Source organism: Amblyraja radiata, chromosome 4 (assembly GCF_010909765.2).
Source record: "Amblyraja radiata isolate CabotCenter1 chromosome 4, sAmbRad1.1.pri, whole genome shotgun sequence".
Lineage (NCBI taxonomy): Eukaryota > Metazoa > Chordata > Chondrichthyes > Rajiformes > Rajidae > Amblyraja > Amblyraja radiata.
Genome location: NC_045959.1, coordinates 19,340,603 through 19,360,406, shown reverse-complemented (window position 1 = coordinate 19,360,406; position 19,804 = coordinate 19,340,603).

The window sequence follows — 19,804 nt, the reverse complement described above, 5'->3', positions numbered from 1 at the left end:
GATTCATAAATGTCATCTGAGCTCTGAAATATAACTCTTTGCTCAAGGGTATTAAAGGAAATGGAGCCAAGACTGGAGGATGGAGTTAAGGATACATGTAAGGCATAGTCACATTGAATGGCAGAACAGACTTCCAAAGAATCTTATTCTCCTGAACCAGTTTTCTTTTGTAAGAACATAGGAAGTAAAACCAAAGGTACTTCACACCAAAGTTGCCCGACAACTCTTTATTTATCATGTCTGGTTTCTTTTCCATTCCTGATTTTAACTGCCCCATATTTTGACAACCATATCTTCAGCAGCCTCGATCCCAAGCTCCAGAATCCCTTTGCCAAAACTCTTTCATTCTAATGCTCTCTCACTCTTTAAAGACAATCCCTATACCTACCTCCTTAAACAAGGCTGTGCAAATATATTTTCATGTGATCTTTGGCTGTGGAAAGCCTTGGTTCATTGCTGCCACAATAAAAGTGCATTTTAAATGAAAGCTGTGGGTTGCCCTGTGTGTCCATGAATGTTTGTTTTTGTACTTGTATTTCCAGCATTTTCTGATCTCCTCCTGGACCTGCTTCTCTCCAGAAGGAAGATTGACCTGCAATGAAACGTAGAAACATAGAAACATAGAAAATAGGTGCAGGAGTAGCCCATTCGGCCCTTCGAGCCTGCACCGCCATTCAATATGATCATGGTTGATCATCCAACTCAGTATCCTGTGCCTGCCTTCTCTCCATACCCCCTGATCCCTTTAGCCACAAGGGCCACATCTAACTCCATCTTAAATATAGCCAATGAACTGGCCTCAACTACCTTCTGTGGCGGGGAGTTCCAGAGATTCACCACTCTCTGTGTGAAAAATGTTTTTCTCATCTCGGTCCTAAATGATTTCCCCTTTATCCTTAAACTGTGACCCCTTGTCCTGGACTTCCCCAACATCGGGAACAATCTTCCTGCATCTAGCCTGTCCAACCCCTTAAGAATTTTGTAAGTTTCTATAAGATCCCCCCTCAATCTTCTAAATTCTAGCGAGTACAAGCCGAGTCTATCCAGTCTTTCTTCATATGAAAGTCCTGACATCCCAGGAATCAGTCTGGTGAACCTTCTCTGTACTCTCTCTATGGCAAGAATGTCTTTCCTCAGATTAGGAGACCAAAACAGATTTGGAGAGAAAAGAATTGTCACCAACACTGAAAAGCAGTTCACCTTTCCTCTGACCTACCTGGTTCCACCCATCATCTATCAGCTTCACTCTCTATCCATTTTCCTCCCTCCCCATCCAAATCCAACTGCCTATTTTTGTTTAATGTTTCCATTCATCATCTACCAGCTTCAGCCACAACACTACCCCTCCCCTTCCCCCATCCAGCGTGATCGGTTCCAAATACCCTACCCCCTACCTCACCTGGTTCACCCTACTTCACACCAGCCTCTGCCTCACCAATCCCTCTCTCTTTTACATGCACGGCTCCCCAGCATACATATCACCTGACCTATGGAATTCCAACTCTACGCAACATCTCACATATATTTCCATACATTTTTGAGGCAATCTAGTAGTAACATTAATAAAATATTTTCTAGTCAAAGGTAGACACAAAATGCTGGAGTAGCTCAGCGGGACAGGCATCATCTCTAGAGAGAAGGAATGTGTGACGTTTCCGGATGTGACCCTTCTTCAGATGTTTTCTAGAATTCATTATTGATTTTATATACTCCATTAGTTTAATTCTGAGCAGTGTTGCCAATTATATGAAATCAAGAATTATTGCAATTGTATATAGAGTGATATGACATGGTTATAGGAAACATACATTTCTTACTTATGGACTGATTGGCTTATGGACAGTAATGTAACTTGAGATTGTACTGGCTATCTTCCCTCCACTCTCAGTCCTGATGTAGGATCTCAACCTAAAATGTTGACCATCCTTTTGCCTCAACAGATGATGCTTGACCCGTTGAATTGGTCCAGCAGTTTATTTTTTGCACTTAAATACAGTAACTGTAGCAAACATCTATCCAACCAATATAGTTTGTAGGCATAATGCACCTACATCTAGTTTACTAAATCATTTTTCTCTCCCCTTTGCTGATTTTGACTACTGGGATACAAGTGCCTTAGACATCAGGCACCCCTTTTCCGTATGATATACTTGCAATTGAGATGGTTCATGTAGATTCACCCGGATCATCCTCAGGATGCGGGCTGTCCCATAAAGTATGATTGAGGGAGATTGACCTATATTCATTGCACTTCAGAAGAATGGGAAATGGTCTAATTGAAGCATGAAAGATTCTGAGATAGATTGACAGGTGGATTTGAGACTATTTTTGTAGACTGGAGAGTTTAGAAGCAGGGAAAATAATCTCAGGATAAAAGATTGGCAATCTCGGAGTGAGATGAGAAGGTAGACACAAAGTGCGGGAGTAACTCAATGGGTCAGGCAGGATGGATGAGAGAAAGGATGGGTGACGTTTTGAGGTGGAATGTCTGAAGAAGGGTTCCGACCCGAAAAGTCACCCATCCCTTTTCCCCAGAGACGCTGCCTGTCCCGCTGAGTTACTCCAGCATTTTGTGTCTACCTGCAGTTCCTTCCTGCACAATGAGATGTGAAGACTGTACTATGAATCCCCGGATGTTTTTCATGTCAGGCAATTATTTGCTCCTTACTGTTCATGCAGTATCGATAGATTTGCATACAAGAAGAAATTCAAGGGATGTGGAGATCAGGCAGCAAAGTAGTCAAGGCATAATATCCATCATGATCTTATTGCATGGACTAGCATGCTTGAAGGGCTGATTGGCCTACATCTGCTACCAGCTTATGTCCTTATACTATTGGGAGATGAGTGCTGCAGTCTTGGCAGGAAACTAGTTTCCTTGAGAAATGTGATGAGCTTATTTTTTGGACTGCAGCCCTGAATTGAGAGGACCTTAGAAAGCAATGACTGCAGGGCTGGAGATAACTTCCCATGGCTCTGATGATCACCTTGCCAAAAGTTTATAGCTTCTTTGAATTCAGTGTTCACATATTTTAAGAACCTTGACAATGCACAGGGCATTGTAGCTGGCTTTATAGGTACCAGTTCCAGTTTCTTAAATGTCCACTCTCTCCAACATCGATGCAGTGCAGCTGCAATTGTGGTCTTTATAAGATGAACATCATCAATTCACCAAGGCTTTTTCACTAACACTTCAGAAAACTGCGACCATTATCTTCCAGAAGGACAACGATTCTCTGGATCAAACATCATCCTGACTTGGAAATACAGTGCATCACCATTTCTTCATCACTGCTGGGTCACAATCCTCCATCAACAGTGTTCAGTTTAGTTTATTTTCACATGTACCGCGGTACAATGAAAAGCTTTTGTTGCATGCTAACCAGTCAGTAGAAAGACAATACATGATTATAATTGATGCATTTGCAGTGTATAGATACATGATAAGGGAATAGCGTTTAGTGCAAGGCAAGGCCAACAAAGTCCGATCAAGGATAGTCTGATGGTCATCAAAGAGGTAGATAGTAGTTCAGCACTACTCTCTAGTTGTGGTAGCAAGATTCAGTTGCCTGATAACAGCGGGGAAGAACAGTGTGGGTGTAAACTCATCACAAGGACTGCAGTACGTCGAGAAGGCTCTTTCTCAAGGGGATGAACAATATTTTCTGGCCTTATCAGAGATGTTCACATGCTATTGATAAATAAAATGTGTTTTGAATGCCCACCATTTGAGTTGTTAGTTTAGGATCATAATCACTACACGACCTAGTTACAGGAGACTGCACATGCTTGAAACTGAGCAAAAAATAAACTGCTGGAAGTAGCGTTTGTGAAGGGAAAGGGAGGCGATAGTAGAATGTGGGAGAGAAACCTATAGAGGGGAGTGGTGAATGGATTGTACAAACCTGAGATCCTGGCCGAGATTGAACTGGGATGCCTTAAACCAGAGTGGGAAGCTATGCATTACGGAGATCATAGAACACAGGATGCGAAGGGAAATCCTTCGGGGAAAGCGGTGAATGGATTGTACATATTTGAGGAGATGGCAGAATGCAGCGGATGCTGCATGCCCATTACCTCCACAGATGCTGCTTGACCTGCTGAGTTCCTCCAGCAGTTTATTTTTCTCTACAGTGTGATTTTACCGATACAGAGAACTTACAGGGAGAATACGATGGTGCTGGAAAGAGTGAAGAGGAGATTCACCAAGATGTTGCCTGGATTGGAGAACTTCAACAATGGGAAGAGATAGGATAGTCTGGAGCAAAGGAGGTTGAGGGGTGAGTAATAGATGTATAAAGTATGACTTGCATAGCTAGGGGAGTTAAACAATATATTTTTTCCTGTGGTGAGACTATCAAGGTCGAGGCAGCAAGGTGGTGCAGTGGTAGAGTTGCTGCCTTACAGGTTCAAGTCAAGTCAAGTCAAGTCAAGAGAGTTTATTGTCATGTGTCCCGGATAGGATAATGAAATTCTTGCTTGCTGCAGCACAACAGGATATTGTAGGCAATCCTGTCTATGGGTTGTGTCTGCAAGGAGTTTGTACATTTTCCCTGTGACCGTGTGGGTTTTCCCTGGGTGGTCCGGTTTCCTCCCATATTCCAAAGACATACCCAGTCTGAAGAAGGGTCTTGACCCAAAACGTCACCCATTCCATCTCTCCAGAGATGCTGCCTGTGCCATTGAGTTACTCCAGCTTTTTGTGTCCACCTTCAGTTTAAACCAGCATCTGCAGTTCCTTCCTACACATACAAGTTTAATTGGCATTGGTAAAATTGCAAATTCTAAATTGTGGAGGGTAGTGCTAGTGTGCAGGGATCGCTGGTTGGCACTGCTGTATTCTCTAAACAAAACTAAGCTAAAACTAAACAAGAGGACATAGATTTCATATGAGAATAAAGAGTTTTACACAGTGAGTGGTCAATACTGGAATGCACTGCCAGAGGAGGTGGTAAAATCAGATGCAATGACAAAGTTTAAGAGCCCTTTGGACATTTATACAGGCACTTAAATTGGCACGGATATGATTTTAACATGGGCAGAAGGTTGACATCAGTGTGGTGTTCTGAAGCGGCCATTTTTATGCTGTACAACTCCACAACTCTATGACGAAACGGTTCGACTACATGGGTCTATATCTTGTGTTGTAAAAGCATAAAATCAATCCATTGGTCAATGCGAGCTGAAAAAAGCTAATTTTGGATTTGGGATAGAATAGAGGATATTTAATGATTTAAGTTTAGGTTTACTATTGGTACATGTACTGAGGTATTGTGAAAGGCTTTGTTTTGCATGCTATCCAAACAGATCAAAATTCCTTTCTACTTACTTTATCTCAACCACTCATATGTTTATTAATGCTAATCAATTCTCTCCTTCAGCCTCCTATGTAATCCTATCTTTCCTCATAATTACAACTGTCCAGTCTTGCCAAAGACTAATATGTCTCCTTTGAACCCTCTTCAATACAATCATGTCTATTTTCTGATATAAAATGGTGCACACAACGGAAGTTGGGCTCTGACTAATATTGTTTGCAGATGTAGCATAACCTCACTTCTTTTATATTCTATGCATCAGTTGATAAAGGAAAGGTATCTGCTTGCACTTACACCACCTATTACTCCAGACTCCTTTGTTCTTCCACACTACTGAATAACTTGTCATTTGTTCACACTGCTTTGGATTAAACTCAAATTGCTACTATTTTCCAAATAACCGGTCATCCATATCTTTTATAAAATTTTAGGTCAGCCTCATTTGGAGCATTGTGGGCAGAGGGGATCTGACAAGGTTTATCAAATTATGGGAGGCACAGAGGTGGGTAGACAGTCAGAACATTTTCCCCGGAATGGAATGTCAAATAATGCAGGGTACAGCTTTAGGGTTAGAGGGAAATATTTAAAGGAGATATGCAGGGGAAACCTATTGACAGAGAGTGGTAGGTTCCTGGAACTCGTTGCCAGGCATGGTTGTGGAAGCAGATGTAATATACTATATCTTGATTATTTACTATAACAACATTAAAAAAAAAAATTTGGATAGGTACATGGAGGTACAGGAAATGTTTAGAAGGGTATGAGCCAAATGCGGGCAGATGGGGCTAGTGTCGATGGGTTATCTTGGTCAGCATCTGCAAGTTGGACAGAAGAACCTGTTTCCATGCTGATTGAGTATGGCTCCATATGATTGTGACTTTTAAGTGGCTTTTACATAGGTACATAAATATGCACGATTAGAGGGATATGGATCATAGGCAGGCTGAAGAGATTAGGTTAATTCCGTATCATGTTCGGCACAGACATTGGCCAAAGGGCCTATCCCATACTGTACTGTCCTATGTTCTATGTTCTATTTGTCTCCCTACATTGTAGCATTTTTCTCATCAATGTCAACCACATGGGCAATTTGTGTATCACCTGCCGGCATCTTTATCCTGCTCCTGCAATAAAGTCAAAGTCATTGATATATTTTAAGTGATGGAAGCAAATAAACCTTGAGCTCCACAGTACTCCATTACTAACTGCCTATCAGTCAAAGAATCACCTGTCATAGAAACATAGAAAAAACATAGGAACATAGCAAAATAGGTGCAAGAGATGGCCATTCGGCCCTACGAGCTAGCACCGCCATTCAATATGATCATGGCTGATCATCTAAAATCAGTACCCCGTTCTGGCTTTTTCCCCATATTCCTTTATTCCCTTAGCCCCAAAAGCTAAATCTAACTCTTTTGAAAACATCCAGTGAATTGGCCTCCACTGCCTTCTGTGGCAGAGAACTCCGCAGATTCACAGCTCTCTGTGTGAAAACGTTTTTCCTCATCTCAGTCCTAAATGGCTTACCCCTTATTCTTAAACTGTGACCCCTGGTTCTGGACTCCCCCAACATCCAGAACAACTTTCCTGCATCTAGCCTGTCCAATCCTTTAAGAATGTTACATGTTTCTAAAAGATCCCCTCTCATATTTTTAAATTCAAGTGAATACAAGCCCAGTCGACAACATTCTTTCATCAGATGTCAGTCCTGCCTTCCCGGGAATTAACCTGGTGAACCTTCGCTGCACTCGCTCAATAACAATAATGTGCTTCCTCAAATTAGGAAATCAAAATTGCACACAATATTCCAGGTGCGGTCTCACCAGGGCCCTATACAACTGTAGTAGGACCCCCTTGCTCCTAAACTCAAATCCTCTCGCAATGAAGGCCAACATGCCATTAGCTTTCTTCACTGCCTGCTGTACCTGCATGCTTACTTTCAGTGACTGATGTACAAGCACACCCAGGTCATGTTGAACCTCCCCTTTTCCTAATCTGACACCATTTAGATAATAATCTGCCTTCCTGTTGCCAACAAAGTGGATAATCTCACATTTATCCACATAATACTGCATCTGCCATGCATCTGCCCACTCACCCAACCCATCCAAATCATCCTGCAGCCTGATAGCATCGTCATTGCAGCTCACACTGCCACCCAGCTTGGGGTCATCCGCAAACTTGGAGATGTTACATTTAATTCCCTCGCCTTAATCCTGAATATATATTGTAAATAACTGTGGATCCAGCAACGAGCCTTGCGGCACCCCACTAGTCACTGCCTGCCATTCTGAAAAGGACCCGTTACTTCCTACTCTTTGCTTCCTGTCTGCCAACCAATTCTCTATCCATGTCAATATCCTACCCCAAATACCATGTGCTTTAATTTTGCACACTAATCTCTTGTGAGGGACCTTGTTAAAGGTTTTTTGAAAGTCCAGATATAACACATGCACTGGCTCTCCCTTATCCATTCTACTTGTTACATCCAGTCAACTTGTACCATTTCCCGATTTAGGTTTAGGCACAAGTTTATTATTGTCATGTATTCCAACGTGCAGAGTGTTGCATGCTATCCAAACAGAACAGATATACTATATACAGTGTAAATATAATAAAGTCAAAGTCAAGTACAAATAGACAGAGCAATGGGAAAAACACAGAGTGCAGAATATAGTTCTAATATTGTAGTGCATCAGTTCCTTTGACAAAAAGATAGACACAAAATGATGGAGTAACTCAGCGGGTCAGGCAGCATCTCTGCTGAAAAGCAATAGGTGACGTTTGGAATGAGATCCTTCTTTAGACTGAGAGTGAGGGGAGAGGGAAACTATGAAAAGGTACAATGAACAAAGGTATGAAAAGAACAACTCAATGCCAGCATCGATGATCATGGAAAGGACCTTCTGCTGGATAGGAGCAGGGAGAAAAAGGAATGACTCGGGTGGGCAAGTTTGAAAATGGTGGTTGCTTTTCGAGTCAGAGTGAAGTGTAGAGAGAGTCAATAGTAGGGAGTCTAGTCTGTGTGATAAATGATGCTATTGAAGAGGTTTGAGAGAGTCATTGGAGGCATGCTGAATTTCCCGAGGGAGTAGAGGCAATGGTGTACTGTTTTCTCTGCCACATCAATGTGGTTGGTCCATGACAGATCATTGGTAATATTAATGGCAAAGAGCTTGAGGCTCTCAACCATTTCGACTTCCATACCATGTGCTTAACATTCATGGCAAAGTCATGGGACGAGATTTGGGGAATGGGACTGGCAAGGTGGGTCTTAAATAGAACTTGCATGGACTTGATGGGTGAAATAGCCTTGTTTCATATTGTAACCATTCCGTGATTGGATGTATGCACCGATACATCATGCACCCAATAGAACATAGAACAGTGCAACACAGGAAAGTGCCCTTTGGCCCACCATATCTGTGCCGAACATGATGAAAAATTAAACTAATCTACTCTGCCTACCTTCATTCTCTGCATATCCATGTGCCTATCTAAAAGCCTCTTAAATGTTACCTCGATGTAAGTGCTGCCTCAACTACTACCTTTGGCAGCATGTTCCAGGTACCTACACACTCTATGTAAAAAAACATACCCCCGCATCGCCTTTAAAAATTGTTCTAATCATCTTAAATCTGTGCCCTATAGTCTGCGACATTTCCACCTTGACTGTCCACTTCTGACTGACTACCCCATCTATGCTTCTCATAACTTTATATCCATCTTGCCATAGAGGGAGTACAGAGAAGGTTCACCAGACTGATTCCTGGGATGGCAGGACTTTCATATGAAGAAAGTCTGGATAGACTCGGCTTGTACTCGCTAGAATTCAGAAGATCGAGGGGGGATCTTATAGAAACTTACAAAATTCTTAAGGGGTTGGACAGGATAGATGCAGGAAGATTATTCCCGATGTTGGGGAAGTCCAGAACTCGGGGTCACAGTTTAAGGATAAGAGGGAAGTCTTTTAGGACCGAGATGAGAAAATCATTTTTTACACAGAGAGTGGTGAATCTGTGGAATTCTCTGCCACAGAAGGTAGTTGAGGCCAGTTCATTGGCTAGATTTAAGAGGGAGTTAGATGTGGCCCTTGTGGCTAAAGGGATCAGGGGGTATGGAGAGAAGGCAGGGATGGGATACTGAGTTGGATGATCAGCCATGATCATATCGAATGGCGGTGCAGGCTCGAAGGGCCGAATGGCCTACTCCTGCACCTATTTTCTATGTTTCTATGTTTCTATCTATCAGGTCTCCCCTCAGGCGCCAATGTTCAAGAGAAAACAAACCAAGCCTGTCCAACCTCTCCTTACTTCTCTACATCAGACAGTATTCTGGTAAACCTCTTTGGCACCCTCTCCAGGGTCTGCACATCCTTCATTTAATGGTGTGCCCAGAATTGCAGCCATACTCCAAATGCAGGATAAGCAAAGTCCTATAATGCAACAACATGACTTGCAGACTCTTATACCCAATGCTGCCACAGAGAGAGATTTGCTGTCTTTCATGCCTCACACAATGTGACTGCCGCCGTCCTTGCCCAAGTAATCAGTTTTGAGGCCCAAGAGTATTCTGGGCTTGCGAATATTTTCAGCCTTGAGGCTCTCTCTTCCACTTTACCCGGCAGCTACATTGTGCTGCCACTTCTGGAACCAAAGTAGGTGGATGGCAGGTTTGAAGCCCTTGTAATGGCATTAAAAAAAAAATTACATTAGTTATGACAAAGAGCATTTGAATGAGACCTGCAGTTCTTTCAGATTGCTGGCAGAAGCATGATGAGTTGAATAGCCTTCTTCTGCACTGATAATTTTAGAATAACCTTCAGAATATGGTTACAGGTACATATGTATCATCTCAAAGAGACTACCTCATAGGTACTAAATGTTCTCATGAAAAAGTATAGCAAATATAACAATAACACTAAACATCACACCCATTCCCAGTTTGCAATAAGCCTTTAAAGGGTTAAATAAAGTGTCTTTACTTTTATCAGATGCTGTGGGAGCTGCTCTATATTTTCTCTTTTCATTCCTGTGTCAGGCAAGCATTTAGAACAATCCCATGCATTCACACAATCACAACTGCAATGTAAACTCTGAAGCACGCAGGAACACTTTGTAATGGCAAGATTTAATTCACTGCCATTTGTAGGACTTATCCACATTTGGGGGACATTAGTAGGTCTGGGGAAGGACTCCTTATGCATCAACCACCACCCCCCGCAGTAATTATTATATGGTAAAAACAAAAGCCAAAGCTCCCAGTGTCTGTCTAAATTAATAGACATGATAATTTCATACCAAAGAAGGACACTATTTCATCTAAATGCTAGCTGCTTCATCACAAAGCGTCATACCACAGCTGTGGCAAACCTTGTGTTATTATGTAGTTCGATGATAGAATCTCTCTGCCATCTAAGCACTTACCTTTAGGGTAACTATAGCTTCAGGCAAAACCAGTGCTGCCCATGATAAAGGACTTACCCAGTGTGCAGAAGATGGAGTAGCTTTGAGATGACTGGTAATCAGCTGCAGCCACAGAAGCAGCTTGCTTTTTTTTTTCCACACAGCTAACTTTCTGCCAAATCTTCTTATCCATTTCTCTCTCACCTTCTGCCTTTGTCCTGTAAGAACAAAAAGGAGCCCAGCCATCTGATTCTGTGTCACCGGCAATCACGTTTGTAAAGTTAAAGACAGTTGTAGTTGATGGATTTCTGGTGTCAAGGATTTGGAGTCTCAGAGCTGTGAAACAATATATTAACCACATCCCATCATCTGCTAATCACATTACAGCCTAAATGAGCATGTGTAATTTCACCCATCAATGATTTATTTCATCATTGAAGAACAATTACTCGTCTCACATACTGTATATTCCAACCACAATATTATTTTCAGTTGGGAAGGGAAGTATGAAAAAAAATTGAATTTTCATACACAGATAGGGCAATATTCTTTCAGTAGAAATTATAATTTTCAAATCAACTGCATTCTTCCCAACTAATGATCAGACACCCCCTAAGAAAAAGGCTTGGCTTTTTTCCACCTCTTTTATGTGGGTATGAAGTAAATTATTTCTTCACGGTATTATTTCTTCACATTGTACAGAACAGGGAGAATTATTTCTCCAAATAAAAAATAATTCTGTTTATTTTCCTTGCAATTCATTAAAGCGCAATCCCATTAGCTTACTGCCGCATATCGACTTTGCCTCTGAAAACAAACACAATTTGTTTTGGTCAGGAAGCAAATGGAAGAAAAGAGACATCCGAGAGAGGAATTTGTGGAGGTTTTAAAAAATAAGTCAGGAGTCTTTTCTCCTCCCACTCTGATTGGTTCTGGGCTTGTGTAACAAAGGAGGAAAGCGGCATTCTCAACAAACCAATGGAGTGTTTCATCTATTTCAAAGGAAAGTAACTAATCCTAAAATGACCACATTAAAGCACAATGCAAGAGCCACGGAAAGGCTGAGGAGAAGATGTGGTCCTCTGGAAAAATACTGTATTGATAACATTTGCTGAGTTGTAAGGGAACACACACATCACTTTTCTTTATTCAGACTGGGATATTTTAGTTCTTATAATATGAAGTCACCATGTGGCAATTGTGGGTTTACAATTAACAGATTAGAGTGATAAAGAGGTTCAATTGCTTCAGGCAGGCAATAGCAAAGCAACCTCCCTGGGGCCCAATGGGTTGAAGTGGGACGTACTGTCAATGCTTGGGTCAGATAATCTCTCCCCCTACCTCCCGACAACCACCCCTCCTCCTCTTGTGCCCTGAAGCACCTTTCAAATACCTGCTCTATATTCAGGTCTAATGTTGAGCCGTGGCTGTGACACAGAGATACAAAGGCTGTTGAAGAAGACTTACCTCTCCCCACCAACTACCCCCCCCCCCCACCCACACACACAGTATCCCATCCAAAACAAGTGACATCTGTTAGCACTGCTTACATACAAATGTGTGTGGGAGAATTGTGGTTAACAGTGATAGTCCTGGAAATGTAGCGAATCAGATCAAATTTTGTTATCATTTTAAAGATAAATAGACACGCTCGCTCTCATCCATTAAACAAAAATGTCATCAACTTAATCCTGAAGACATAATGCTATCTATGGCTCTGCTTTTTTTAATTTTTATTTGCAAGCTTCTTCAGAGCGCTCTCACTTGAGAGGGGACTGACTCCCTGCAGCAGTCACAACTCTTTCCCCCCTGACAACAATGGAGTTCTGAAGGGGGATTTAAGTCACAGTGATGCCATTTCCACAGTAGAACAGATTCAGGAAGTGTGCTCGATGTCACAGAAATAATCCAGCTGGAAGGAGACATGCCCCCGTCGGTAAGACTGGGACAAAAGACATTGTACCTTTGTGAGAAATCACTGAGATGCTGAATTAACAAATCAATTTGTTTTTCTGCGATTTTGATCACTCTCTCAGGCTGTTGCTGTTTTATTTTCAATGAATGATCTGTGAAAACATAGAAACATAGACAATAGGTGCAGGAGTAGGCCATTCGGCCCTTCGAGCCTGCACCGCCACTCATTATGATCATGGCTGATCATCCAACTCAGTATCCTGTACCTGCCTTCTCTCCATACCCCCTGATACCTTTAGCCACAAGGGCCACATCTAACTCCCTCTTAAATATAGCCAATGAACTGGCCTCAACTACCTTCTGTGGCAGAGAATTCCAGAGATTCACCACTCTCTGTGTGGAAAATGTTTTTCTCATCTCGGTCCTAAAAGATTTCCCCCTTATCCTTAAACTGTGACCCCTTGTTCTCAACTTCCCCAACATTGGGCACAATCTTCCTGCATCCCCCTTAAGAATTTTGTAAGTTTCTATAAGATTCACCTCAGTGTAAGCTACCTTCAATATTCAATCTGCAGCGCCCACTATTCTCAAAGTTCAAGATGAATGCACAAATAAAGCCAATAGTCCTGCAAATTTACTTCAAAATACATGAAGTGCATCTGGGACAAGAATTTTTAACAGGATGAGAACAGGGTGCATATCACCCTGCCTGGTAAGTATTGCAGATTGCAGAAAGACAATTCACAGGCAAGTCAAATGCCAACCATTGGCCCCTATTGGTGACAGTATCATGAAATCTTCAGATGCCTTCCCAGAGACATGAAGACCTGATGGAAAATTAAAATGACATTCACCAAGATGATCTGAAGAAGGGTCTCGACCCGAATCGTCACCCATTCCTTCTCTCCAGAGATGCTGCCTGGCCCGCTGAGTTACTCCAGCTGTTTGTGTCTTTCTTCACCAGGATGATTGTTTCTTTGATATCTTAAGGGCCTGCCCCACATGGGTGTCATTTGCACGTCACGCAGGTGGCGCACGGAGATTTCGTGAATACCAAAATCCTGGGGCGCTGCACGCGACCGTGCGTCACTGCCTACGCCACCACGCCTCACCACGCGCCATGCGGGACAGGCCCTTTACAAATGCAGCAATGTGAGAATCGACTGACTGTGAGTTACCTAGTTAGCATGGAAGTTACTTGTGCATTATGTCCTTTCAGCTCATGGGACCTGGGACAAACATTGCCCAGATGGGATGGAAGACTCCATTTTAGTAGGAGTTAAGAATTCCATTCATTCTTGCCACTACAAAAGTTCCATAAGGTTAGTATCGAAGCCAATATCAACACTGTTGAAATGCAATGCCACTTTCATTGACACTATCTCCAGTGACAAGGTGCCTTTATTTTGTACATCAAAAGATGCTCATCATTACCTTTCTTTGCAATTGATTTACATTACCGAAACATATAAAATTATATTTTATGCTAATCCGTGCCTCAATAGACAATAGACAATAAACAATAGACAATAGATGCAGGAGTAGGCCATTCGGCCCTTCGAGCCATGTCTGATCATCCCCAATCAGTACCCCGTTCCTGCCTTCTCCCCATATCCGCTGACTCCGCTATTTCTAAGAGCCCTATCTAACTCTCTCTTTAAAGCATGCATAGATCCTGCCTCCACCACCCTCTGAGGCAGAGAATTCCACAGACTCACCACTCTCTGTGCGAAAAAGTGTTTCCTCGTCTCCGTTCTAAATGGCTTACTCCTTATTCTTAAACTGTAGCCCCTGGTTCTGGACTCCGGCCTCATTATTTTACTGCAAATCTGAGCAATCACCCAGGAAAAGGAAGAGATTTATAATGCTATAGGTACTGACATGGAGCATATACCAAATGCAAAAAAATATAATTTTCTCCTTGGAAGTAAGATACATTGAATTAACAGTTTTTTAGGATCCCATAATGTGGAAAAAAAAGCTTCCTGGTGTACAATAGCAATTGGTAATGGGAGCCCAATTTTGTTTTACCTGAAGAGATATTAAATCAAACAGAGTTTCCAACTCAAGGAGAACATGCGGTGCTCTTTAGAGTGGGAAGAACTTTGGGTGTTCTGACCCTGAAAGAGATGATTGGATTGTTTATCTGATGGTTGTTTATGAGATATTGTTGTCTGTAACTGGACTCCCTACACTCCAACGCTGGCTGCACGATCCTTGGCTGGGAACTCTTTGGCATATTCCAAGTCTCTGAAAAGTCCTATATCAGCTAATTCTTTCACAGCCCAGGAAGAAGTCATCCATCGTGTTGAGGCAAAACCAACTCCTGCATAGAACAATAAAAATCAGAAAATGTTAGAAATGTTCAGCAAGTCACGGGGAGAGAAACAAGAATGAATGTTCCTTCATAAGAATCCCAGTTAGTCTCTTGTCTTCACTCTTTCCCCTCATCCACAGAATGTTTTTTGCTCTATTACAGGAAGGATGTGGTGGGAGGAGAAGGTGCATAAGAGGTTTACCTGGATGCTACATGGACTTGAGGGATTAACAATAAAGTGTCACAGACTTGTAGAATGTCTGAAACAGGCGCTTCAGCTCCAGCTGCCCACACCGACCGACATGTCCCATCTAGACTAGTCCTACTTGCCTACATTTGGGCTGATACACAACTAAAACTCTGATCTTGTGCTCTTCCCGTTTGCGTGGTTTTTCTACTTGCGTAAAAACGGTATGCGATAGCGCTACGATTTGTTGTCAGTTCACTCACCGTTCTCCTGTGCTGCAAGTGCAACAAGTTTTGTTCCAATTGGTAGTATATTGTAAAAGTTAGCGAGGTTTAAAAATCATAAAAAACGTGCGTGCACAGATCGATCTCCTGTTCTGCCAGTCAGCGCCGCGTGGATTGGTCTCGTCTCCTGTCACTTCCCGGGACGGTCCGCCTCTTCTTGCGCCATCGCATCTTTGCTGGAGCTGAGGGACGCTGCGGGTGGCTGGCGGAGATCTCCAACCGGACACAATTTTTGGAGGGACTGGAAACGGCCCGGCCCGGCCTGGCGTGGAGTCGAAGATATCGGCAAACGGAAAGCGGAGAGTCTGATCCCAGCAGCGGAGAACGTCCAGTGCCCACTGTGAGTCCCAAATGAACTGCCATCGCAACGTCCCACAGCTCCAGTCCCTTCCCCTCTGGTTCCCCTCGCTGGCTCCTGCCCCCCTCCCCCTTGATTCACCCCTCTCCCCCATGGCTCTTCCCCGATCTTTTCTCCGAGCTCTACCCCCACCCCCACACCCCTCGCCCACACACCATCGCGCCGTAGCTGCTGGTGCTTCCGGGCTGAGCCAAGGATCCGACGCCTGGCTCTAAGAGCGCCGACGACTGATGCTCCTCTGGGGCACACAAGAAGGGAGAGGAGCGACAACCTCGAGATCCTGGGGAGGTGAGGAGGGAGTGTGGGGGTGGAGAGGGGATAGAGGGAGAGGAGGGGAGTGGGGAAGGGAGAGCAGTTATGGGGGGAGGGAGTGACTGAGGGTAGGGAAAAGGAGAGGTGATGGAAGGATTCGGAGAGGGTAGGAGGAGAGGGAAAAGAAGAGGGAGGAGGTGAGGAGGGAGAGTGGGGAGGAGGGGGAATAGAGGGAGAGGAGGGGGAAGTAGAGGAGGGGGGAGTAGAGGAGGGGGGAGTGGAGGAGTGGGGGTAGGGAGTGGGGAATAGAGGGAGAGGAGAGCAGTGGGGGAGGTGAGGAGGGATAGTGGGGAGGATAGGGGGAGGTGAGTAGTGGGGGAGGTGGGGGATAGAAGGATAGGAGGGGGGTAGGGAGGGGAGAGGAGTTATGGAGGGAGGGAGGGAGTGACTGCGGGTAGGGTAAAAGAGCGGGAAAGAGAGGTGAGGGAGGGATGGGGAGGGGAGGAGGAGAGTGGAAATGAGGGAGGGTGAAGAGGAGGGGGAGAGAGTGCTAGGGATGAGGGGAAATGAGCTGCGCCTGTGCAGTTGGGGGCTATGGGTGAGTGGTGGAATATTGCATTAGGGGACCAAGCGCCCTGTGTGACAGGGACCCAACGGGTCCCACTTAATCTAGTATCCCTCCAAACCAGTCCTGTCCATGTACCCGTCGAATTGCTTTTTAAATGTTACAATAGTCCCTGTCTCACCTACTTCCTCCGGCAACTCATGCCATACACCCACCAGCATTTGCGTGAAAAAGTTACCTCTCAGATTCCTATATACTGTAATCCTTCCCCCTTCACCTTAAACCTTTGCCCTCTTGTTCTCAATTCCCCCATTGTGGGCAAGAGACTCTGTACTCCCACCCGATCTATTCCTTTCATGATTTTATGGACCTCTATAAGATCACCCCTTATCCTCCTGCACTCCTGGAAATAGAGTCCCAGCCTGCCCCACCTCTCCTTATAGCTTAGAACCCCGAGTCCTGGCAACATCCTTGAGAATCTTCACTGCACCCTTTCCAACTTAGCAAAATCTTTTGCATAGTGCCTAGAACTGAACACAACACTCCAAATGCGGCCTCACCAACATCTTATATAACTGCAACATAGAAACATAGAAACATAAAAATTAGGTGCAGGAGTAGGCCATTCACCCTTCGAGCCTGCACTGCCATTCAATATGATCATGGCTGATCATGCAACTCAGTATCCTGTATATGCCTTCTCTCCATACCCCCTGATCCCTTTAGCCACAAGGGCCACATCTAACTACCTCTTAAATATAGCCAATGAACTGACCTCAACTACCTTCTGTGGCAGAGAATTCCAGAGATTCACCACTCTCTGTGTGAAAAATGTTTTTCTCATCTTGGTCCTAAAAGATTTCCCCCTTATCCTTAAACTGTGACCCCTTGTTCTGGACTTCCCCAACATTGGGAACAATCTTCCTGCATCTAGCCTGTCCAACCCCTTAAGAATTTTGTAAGTTTCTATAAGATCCCCCCTCAATCTTCTAAATTCTAACGAGTACAAGCCGAGTCTATCCAGTCTTTCTTCATATGAAAGTCCTGACATCCCAGGAATCAGTCTGGTGAACCTTCTCTGTACTCCCTCTATGGCAAGAATGTCTTTTCTCAGATTAGGAGACCAAAACTGTATGCAATACTCCAGGTGTGGTCTCACCAAGACCCTGTACAACTGCAGTAGAACCTCCCTGCTCCTATACTTAAATCCTTTTGCTATGATCTCTTAACTTCTATACCCAAAACTCTGACTGAAGAAAAGCAATGTCCCAAAAGCCTTTATGACCAGCCAACTATCTATTACTCCCCCATCACGGAACTGTATACCTGCACTCCTAGATTCCTCTGCTCTATAACACTTCCCAGAGCCTACCATTTACTGTGTAGGTCCTGCCCATGTTAGACATTCCAAAATGCAACGCATCACATTTTTCTGCATTAAATTCCGTCAACCATTTCTCAGCCTACCTGGCCAACCGATCAAGATGCTGCTGCAATTTTTAATATCCATCTTCATTATCTGCAATACCATCCACTTGTTTGTCATGGACATTATAGGACGAAGGGCCTGTTCCTGTGCTGTATTGTTTTATGATCTAAGTACTTCCTTATGTTTCTCCATTCGCCTTTGCAGTCTTCAGTTGAATCTCAATCCATTATCATTATCGGGATAGGTTATTCCTCATGTTAGTTCTTTTGCCAGCCATTGGAATTCAATGGAGTCTGAAGGAGGGTCCTGACCCGAAGCATCACCTAGCTATATTCTCCAGCACTTTGTGGCTTATTTACTGGAACGCAACACCTCCTAGTCCAGGGCATTTTTACCAATTATTCAATGCTGGCATTTATTTCCACACTCCTAGATGCCCTATCCAAGAAGGCAGTTAAAAGGTGACCTCCTTGGATAGGGCAGTTAAAAAGGCGATGATTATGGCTGTTAAGGCTAGCTTTTCTTTAGAAAAATAGAAAATTCCATCTTTGTTTAATTACTTGAACAGCCACCATGCTAGGATTTGAACTAATCTCTGATTCAGTCATCCAGGATGCTGGCTACCAAGCCAATACTTTAACAACTGTGATACCATACCCCTGCCCCAGCCAATAGACACAGTTTCTCTTTATTTACTTGTGGAATATATCTCCGTTTTGGAAGCAGAGTACAATGTGCAGGCAGTACATTATTCTCCACGTTTCTTGGTGAGGTGTCTTAGACAGGAGATAGAGAGGAGGGAAAGGAGAGAGGGAAAGAGAAAGTAGAGAGGAGGGAGAGGAAGAGAGAGGAGGGGGAGGGGGAGGGAGAGAGGGAGAGAGAGAGGGGGAAGAGGGATAGGGAGGGAGAGAGAGGGGAGGGAGAGGGAGAGGGAGAGGGAGAGATTCATGTATGTCATGGGAACAAAGTCTTAGATGGACAATGATATCACAGGACATAGAGCAAGTGAGACACACGGCATTGTAGTAGTTGAGGGCTGGGGGGGGGGGCATGGAATTCATTTAATTTTAGCATTCATGCTGCTTAAGCCATAAAATAAATATTTGGGATAAGATTTGTTGCAACGTAATTGGGAGGACTGATATTTACGCCAAACTGATTGGCATAAATTGGACACTTGGTATTTTAAACACCAGTTTGGCAGCTGGAATAAATCAGTTGACCAATCCCCTGCGACATTAAGAAATGTAACACTTACATGAAAATGAACCAGGCTGTTTGCAATCTTGGCACATTTTCTGGTCTCACAAAGTGAGTGTTGGACCACATATTACTAAGCATGTCTATTTTCACCTCTGTTATGCCACCCAGCTGCAGCCGTGCTCAGCTCAGTGTCCGCTAAATTCCTCGGACATGCTTTTTGTTTTAACCTCCAGACTCAACTATTCCCGCAAGCTTCTGTTTGGCCTCATTCATCCTTTTCTCTGTGTACTCGAGGTCATCAAAAACTCTGCTGCCTGTGTCAATGCACCACACAATAGGCACTTCATACTGTAGCGTCCATTTAGCATGACTGGCCAAAGACCCTGAGGACATATTTAAGACTTTGTCCCATTAAAATCCTGCTAGCTAAATGGGAAGCCAAAGAATTGGAATTCTCTGAAAACAAAAATGCACTTAGATCCAATGTGTTGGGTGGAGGGTGGATGTCCACTGAACAAAGATGCTCAAAATATGTTTCCCCCACTTTCCTTACTACAATCAGTCTGAAGAAG